The 8,261-nt window shown below is 41.6% G+C and overlaps 1 pseudogene; it reads left to right on the top strand.

The window, feature by feature from the left end:
- The first annotated feature begins 500 nt into the window (after nt 1-500).
- On the top strand, nt 501-1,520 carry LOC137225809 (endonuclease V pseudogene; annotated as a pseudogene).
- The last annotated feature ends 6,741 nt before the right edge of the window (nt 1,521-8,261 follow it).

The raw sequence follows: 8,261 nt of genomic DNA, 5'->3' as shown, positions 1-8,261 counted from the left end.
AACTATGTCCTTTACACACACACACACACACACACACACACATACCAACAAACATAAAAGAAAAAAACTCTGTTTCTGACCTTTCTATACATGTTCCCTAAACTTAATTCTGCTTTGAAGCAACATTTACCAGCACATGTGGGAACTCCATGTTGGTGTTCCTCTGCATTTTGACTTCTGATAGTTCTATGCTTTAAGTTCTATGAGTTAGGGAAAACCAGGCAGTGGAAGAGCCTCATCACCTTTTGCTGGTATTAAAACTTGATGATGAGGCTTCCCCGGTGGCGCTGTGGTTGAGAGTAAGCCTGCTGATGCAGGGGACACGGGTTCGTGCCCCGGTCCGGGAAGATCCCACATGCCGCGGAGCGGCTGGGCCAGTGAGCCATGGCCGCTGAACCTGCGCGTCTGGAGCCTGTGCTCCGCAACGGGAGAGGCCACAACAGTGAGAGGCCTGCGTACCGCAAAAAAACAAAAAACAAAAAACTTAATGATGGAGGACCGTGCCATGGCCCGAAAGGCGGCTGGGAGGCCGCCAGAGGAAACACTGTCGCTCTGGAAACTGGAGCAAGCCCTGTTAAAGACCCTTGTCGTGGACCGGGACACGGAGGCGTGGCAACGAGACCCCGCCTTTTCAGGCCTGCAGAGGGTCGGGGGCGTGGACGTGTCCTTTGTGAAGGGCGACGGTGTCAGCACCTGTGCCTCCCTGGTGGTGCTCAGCTACCCTGTGCTCGAGGTGATGTATGAGGACTGTCGCATGGTGAGCCTGACAGGCCCCTGTGTGTCAGGCTTCCTGGCCTTCCAAGAGGTGCCCTTCCTGGTGGATGTGGTACAGTGGCTGTGGCAGAAGGAGCCCCGCCTCATGCCCCAGGTCCTTTTTGTGGATGGAAATGGGGTGCTCCACCACCGAGGCTTTGGGGTGGCCTGCCACCTTGGTGTCCTCACATACCTGTCCAGCATCGGGGTGGCTAAGAAACCCCTGCAGGTGGACGGGCTGGAGAACAACGCTCTGCACAAGGAGAAGATACGGCTCCTGAAGGCTGGAGGAGACTCATTTCCTCTGATGGGCGGTTCTGGGACCATCCTGGGCATGGCGCTGAAGAGCCATGACCACAGCACCAAGCCCCTCTATGTCTCTGTGGGCCACAAAATGAGCCTGAAGGCAGCCGTGCGCCTGAGCCACGGCTGCTGCAAGTTTCAGATCCTGGAGCCCCTGCACCAGGCTGACATCCGCTCCCCAGACTACATCCGCAGGACCCTGGGAGTCCAAGGGGCCCCTGCCTTGCGGCCGAAAGGAGCAAGAAGGCACAGAGGCCAAAGCCGTGCCCCCAGGGAGTCTCAGAAGAGCCCGCAGATTTAGAAATTATCCATTGACTTTCTACCATGGGGCTTGAGAGTTCGTCCCCTCTCACATAGCCTCTCATACACTTTCCTTCCACCCATCTTCTCATTTTCATTGAATCAGAATTCAATGTCTGCGTTATTCTTTCTTTGCACATACTACTCAAAGCTGAGTAATGTAATGTGATTACATCTCCTTTTTGTACAACCTCTTATTTTTCCTGCACTTGATAACTGCCTCATGTTTTGGGTTTGGTTTATTTTCTCTGTATCCATTCCTTATTCCAAAACCCTGCAATGGAAATATAAATTGGTACATTAAAAGCATCAGGCCATCTTGAATTTATTTTTTTCTCAGAGCCTGTGGTAGCCAGCTTCCAAGATGGCCTCCTGGGGCTGGTGTAGCCCTATGGCCACACTGAACCTGGTCCATCTGTATGACCAATGGAGGTGTGGGTGTGTCACTTCTGATACTAAGCCTAAAACACATTGGGAATTTTGTCTGGATGGTGCCCCCTTCTTCTCTCTCCCCCCTCATCATTCAGTTTGAGAGAAGTCAGCTGCTGTGTTGTAAACTGCTCTGTGAAGTCCACATGGCAGAGAACTGAGCCCACCTGCCAGTCACCATGTGAAGGAGTCATCTTGGACAGCCTCCAGCCCTGCTCAAGCCTTTAGATGCCCCCAGCCCTGGCTGTCATCTGACTGCAACCTCAGGAGAGACCCTGGGACAGAACCACCTAGCCAGTCTGCTTTCAGGTTCCTATCTCACAGTTTCCGAGTATCTCACCTTTGTTCTGGAATAATATTTTTATGCAGCAGAACATAACTAATACAGAGCCACTCCTCCCATAAAAACAAACAAACAAACAAAAACCTTAATGATGAAATGAAGCATCTCAGCTAAATACTTTCCAGTAAAAAAATTGTTTAAGGACTTCCCTGGTGGTGCAGTGGTTGAGAGTCCGCCTGCCGATGCAGGGGACACAGGTTCATGCCCCGGTCCGGGAAGATCCCACATGCCGCGGAGCGTCTGGGCCCGTGAGCCATGGCCGCTGAGCCTGCGCGTCCGGAGCCTGTGCTCCGCAGCGGGAGAGGCCGCAACAGTGAGAGGCCCGCGTACCGCAAAAAAAAAAAAAAAAAAAATTGTTTAAGTAGAAACCATACTCAGTGCCTTCAGTCAATTAATTCTCTCTGTTCATTCTCAGAGAAGACACTTATAAATTGATCCTTATCTAAGATAAACAACAGAAAATGAGATCACATTAATGTCAAGGCCCAAATTGTGATGTTTCTGGACATGCTTAGGAACTCACGTCTTGAGTTCTTCAAATCTCCCTGTGATTCGTGGAGTGTCCATGGTGGTCTCAAGTGTGCTTGGAAATGGGTTCACTCATGTTTTCAGCTCTGGCTTCCTGGTCAAGCAATCCAGAGTTGTGATTCAGTGATCTCCTGTTGGGCCCAGGGATCTGCATTAAAAGAAGTACTCCTGGAGATTCTGAAGAAAGGCATCCTTTTTATTTTTTTTTAACATCTTTATTGGAGTATAATTGCTTTACAGTGGTGTGTTAGTTTCTGCTGTATAACAGTGAATCAGCTATATGTATACATATATCCCCATATCCCCTCCCCCTTGCATCTCCCTCCCACCCTCCCTATCCCACCCCTCTAGGTGGTCACAAAGCAACAAGCTGATCTCCCTGTGCTATGCGGCTGCTTCCCACTAGCTATCTATTTTACATTTGGTAGTGTATATATGTCCATGCCACTCTCTCACTTCTTCCCAGCTTACCCTTCCCTCTCCCCGTGTCCTCAAGTCTGTTCTCTACATCTGCATCTTTATTCCTGTCCTGCCCCTAGGTTCTTCAGAACCTTTTTTTTTTTTTTTTTACATTCCATATATTTGTGATAGCATACGGTATTTGTTTTTCTCTTTCTGACTTACTTCACTCTGTATGACAGACTCTAGGTCCATCCACCTCACTACAAATAACTCAATTTCCTTTCTTTTTATGGTTGAGTAATGTTCCACTGTATATATGTGTCACATCTTCTTTATCCATTCATCTGTTGATGGACATTTAGGTTGCTTCCATGTCCTGGCTATTGTAAATAGTGCTGAAATGAACATTGTGGTACATGACTCTTTTTGAATTATGGTTTTCTCAGTAGTGGGATTGCTGGGTCATATGGTAGTTCTATTTTTAGTTTTTTAAGGAACCTCCATACTGTTCTTCATAGTGGCTGTATCAATTTACATTCCCACCAACAGTGCAAGAGGGTTCCCTTTTCTCCACACCCTCTCCAGCATTTATTGTTTGTAGATTTTTTAATCCTGGCCATTCTGACTGGTGTGAGATGATACCTCATTGTAATTTTGATTTGCATTTCTCTAATGATTAGTGATGTTGAGCATCCTTTCATGTGTTTGTTGGCCATCTGTATGTCTTCTTTGGAGAAATGTCTATTTAGGTCTTCTGCCCATTTTTGGATTGGGTTGTTTTTTTTTTCATATTGAGCTGCTTGAGCTGCTTGTATATTTTGGAGATTGATCCTTTGTCAGTTGCTTCATTTGAAAATATTTTTTCCCATTCTGAGGGTTGTGTTTTCATCTTGTTTATGTTTTCCTTTGCTGTGCAAAATCTTTTAAGCTTCATTAGGTCCCATTTATTTATTTTTGTTTTTATTTCCCTTTCTCTAGGAGGTGGGTCAGAAAGGATCTTGCTGTGATTTATGTCAAAGAGTGTTCTTCCTCTAAGAGTTTTATAGTGTCTGGCCTTACATTTAGGTCTTTAATCCATTTTGAGCTTATTTTTGTGTATGGTGTTAGGGAGTGATCTAATCTCATACTTTTACATGTACCTGTCCAGTTTTCCCAGCACCACTTATTGAAGAGGTGCTGTCCTTTCTCCACTGTACATTCCTGCCTCCTTTATCAAAGATAAGGTGACCATATGTGCATAGGTTTATCTCTGGACTTTCTATCCTGTTCCACTGATCTGTATTTCTGTTTTTGTGCGAGTACCATACTTTCTTGATTACTGTAGCTTTGTAGTATAGTATGAAGTCAGGGAGTCTGATTCCTCCAGCTCTGTTTTTCTTTCTCAAGATTGCTTTGGCTATTCGTGTGGTCTTTTGTGTTTCCATAGAAATTTTAAGATTTTTTGTTCTAGTTCTGTGAAAAATGCCATTGGTAGTTTGATAGGGATTGCATTGAATCTGTAGATGGCTTTGGGTAGTATAGTCACTTTCACAATGTTGATTCTTCAATCCAAGAACATGGTATATCTCTCCATCTGCTTGTATCATTTTTAATTTCTGTCATCAGTGTCTTATAGTTTTCTGCATACAGTTCTTTTGTCTCCTTAGGTAGGTTTATTCCTAGATATTTTATTCTTTTGGTTGCAATGGTAAATGGGAGTGTTTCCTTAATTTCTCTTTCAGATTTTTCATCATTAGTGTATAGGAATGCAAGAGATTTCTGTGCATTAAATTTGTATCCTGCTACTTTGCCAAATTCATTGATTAACTCTAGTAGTTTTCTGGTAGCATCTCTGGTAGGATTCTCTATGTATAGCATCACATCATCTGCAAACAGTGACAGTTTTACTTCTTTTCTGATTTGAATTCCTTTTTCTTCTCTGATTGCTGTGGTTAAAACTTCCAAAACTATGCTGAATAATAGTGGCGAGAGTGGGAAACCTTGTCTTCTTCCTGATCTTAGTGGAAATGGTTTCGGTTTTTCACCATTGAGAACGATGTTGGCTGTGGGTTTGTCATATATGGCCTCTATTATGTTGAGGTAAGTTCCCACTGTGCCTACTTTCTGGAGGGTTTTGATCGTAAATAGGTGTTGAATTTTGTCAAAAGCTTTTTCTGCATCTATTGAGATGATCATATGGTTTTTATCTTTCAATTTGTGAATATGGTTTATCACATTGATTGATTTGCATACATTGAAGAATCTATGCATTCCTGGGATAAACCCCAATTGATCATGGTGTAGGATCCTTTTAATGTGCTGTTGGATTCTGTTTGCTAGTATTTTGTTGAGAATTTCTGCATCTATGTTCATCAGTGATATGGGCCTGTAGTTTTCTTTTTTTGTGACATCTTTGTCTGGTTTTGGTATCAGTGATGAGTTTTGGAGTGTTCCTCCTTCTGCTATATTTTGGAAGAGTTTGAGAAGGATAAGTGTTAGCTCTTGTCTAAATGTTTGATAGAATTCACCAGTGAAGCCATCTGGTCTGGGGCTTTTGTTTGTTGGAAGATTTTTAATCACAGTTTCAATTTTAGTGCTTGTGATTGGTCTGTTATATTTTCTCTTTCTTCCTGTTTCAGTCTTGGAAGCTTGTACTTTTCTAAGAATTTGTCCATTTCTTCCAGGTTGTTCATTTTATTGGCATATAGTTGGTTGTAGTAATCTCTCATGACCCTTTGTACTTCTGCAGTGTCAGTTGTTACTTCTCCTTTTCGTTTGTAATTCTGTTGATTTGAGTCTTTTTCCTTTTTTTCTTGATGAGTCTGGCTAATGGTTTATCAATTTTGTTTATCTTCTCAAAGAACCAGCTTTCAGTTTTATTGATCTTTGTTATCATTTCCTTCATTTCTTTTTCATTTATTTCTGATCTGATCTTTATGATTTCTTTCCTTCTGCTAACTTTGGGTTATTTTTTGTTCTTCTTTCTCTAATTGATTTAGGTGTAAGGTTAGGTTGTTTATTTGAGATTTTTCTTGTTTCTTGAGGTAGGATTGTATTGCTATAAATTTCTCTCTTAGAACTGCTTTTGCTGCATCCCATAGGTTTTGGGTCATCATGTTTTCATTGTCATTTGTTTCTAGGTATTTTTTGACTTCCTTTTTGATTTCTTCAGTGATCTCTTGGTTATTTAGTAATGTATTGTTTAGCCTCTATGTGTTTGTAATTTTTACAGTTTTTTTTCCTGTAATTGATATCTAGTCTTATAGTGTTGTGGTTGTAAAAGATACTTGATTCAATAAGGGATCCATTTTTTAACACAGTGTGAAAAAAATCTTGCATTAGGAGCACTGCCCTGAGATCCAGCAGAAATCAGTTGTTCTGCTCCCACTTGCTGTAACTACTTGAATAGAATTGAGCAGTACTCTACATTCAGTGAGAACTCTTCACTGGTTAAGTAGAATATCACTTATAATGGCCTGGGGGCACTGTGGTTCAAGTTAAGTGTCCTTTTGATTCTAGTGTGGCAAACCACAGTGATTTATGAGGCTCTTGCTACAGTAAAAGACCACTCTTGAAGGGGACACTATTCCTTCCTCCTTATCTGCTGCCCCAGTGTTATAGAGCCAGATTGTTGAAGTTAGCTCGGGATTCAGCACAGAGTGTTGCACAAAGAAGTCATTCAATAAATATGTATTGAATGGAATCCTTGTGGTGCTATACTACCAGTTATATCAATTGATTAGTTTAATTGGAGTTTAATTGGAAGATAAATTTATTTGGCTTTGTAGTCATGACTAAGAAGTCATTCCAAGACTTGGGTTCCCATCCAATGTAGCTCTACTCCAGGACTAGGAGTTTGGGGAAGTTTGTGCCCTGATGTGTATTTTCCAGATACAGCTTTGTCTACACACAATTCACTTATGGTAGCTTATCAAAAATCACATTCCATCAACATTCGTAGAGTCAGACTAGGGTTTGGGTGAAGTTCATATGAAGAGGAAATTTATTAGGACTCCATGTTTTGAGTAATTGTATGGGGATTAGACAGGTACTGTTATTAATGGCCAAGTGTTAGAGAATAGTGTTGGTAGGGTTTCTTTTTACCTTGGGCAATACTTATTAGTGTTCTTAAAGTAATGTGGACTGACTTACACAGGTCACATGATAATTATCCCTTACTCCTAATCAGTAAATATATATTGCTTCACTCTTGATGGCTCTAAAAAGTCTGTAGGTCATGGATGATAGTGCCTTGTCTTCCAGGGTCACAATAATACAGAATTATTAACTTTTATTTTCTTTCCCAAGTCAGGAACGTGTGAGAGTGATGTCACTCAGATAAACTCTGACTTGGGCTTCCCAAGAACCCATTTGGAAAAATGCTAGCCTACAAAAACTAAGAATGAATTATAAAAAGCAGTTTGATGAAAAAAGGATGGTTTTAATCTATTTAAAAAAAGAGTTTAGGGCTTCCCTGGTGGCGTAGTGGTTGAGAGTCCGCCTGCTGATGCAGGGGACGTGGGTTCGTGCCCTGGTCCGGGAAGATCCCACATGCCATGGAGCGGCTGGGCCCGTGAGCCATGGCTGCTGAGCCTGCGCGTCCGGAGCCTGTGCTCTGCAACAGGAGAGGCCACAACAGTGAGAGGCCCGTGTACCGCAAAAAAAAAAAAAAAAAAAAAGAGTTTAATAAACTTTCACCATATTCTCCTATTTGCTATGAATTTTAAACCACATACATTTATTACCTACTTTAAATCATTGTTAATAAAGAAATATAATTATAGAGATGTTATTTATAGAGTATTTGCTTTTAGGAGTAAATGCTCAGAATTATGCAACTGTAGAAATAAAAACTTTTTATTGAGCCTAGTATGAGAATTAGGTATTATGCTATTCTAAGTTCTTCCTATGCCATCTAGTGGGAGACTCAAATGGTTTTATCTGAGTTTTGTGTAGATTATTTACCATCAATTTTTCCAACTTTTCATTTGTAGCAAATCAACTACATTATACCTGGTAAATGGTACATTTAACAAATTATTGGTTGAAAATAAAACTAAAGCAGTTAAAACAAAGTGTAAAGCCTGCCTTATGTTGCAAATAACTTTATGACAGGATATGTTCACGTTTCCAGCTCACATCACTAATGACACCAGTGGGAGAGTCCACGGTTACAATATAGGTCATTACTGCTATTGGTAGATCATTATATTATGGTATGATG

Source organism: Pseudorca crassidens, chromosome 6 (assembly GCF_039906515.1).
Source record: "Pseudorca crassidens isolate mPseCra1 chromosome 6, mPseCra1.hap1, whole genome shotgun sequence".
Taxonomy (NCBI): domain Eukaryota; kingdom Metazoa; phylum Chordata; class Mammalia; order Artiodactyla; family Delphinidae; genus Pseudorca; species Pseudorca crassidens.
Note: the sequence above shows the minus strand (reverse complement) of the source record. Positions and strands in the feature narration are given on the sequence as shown.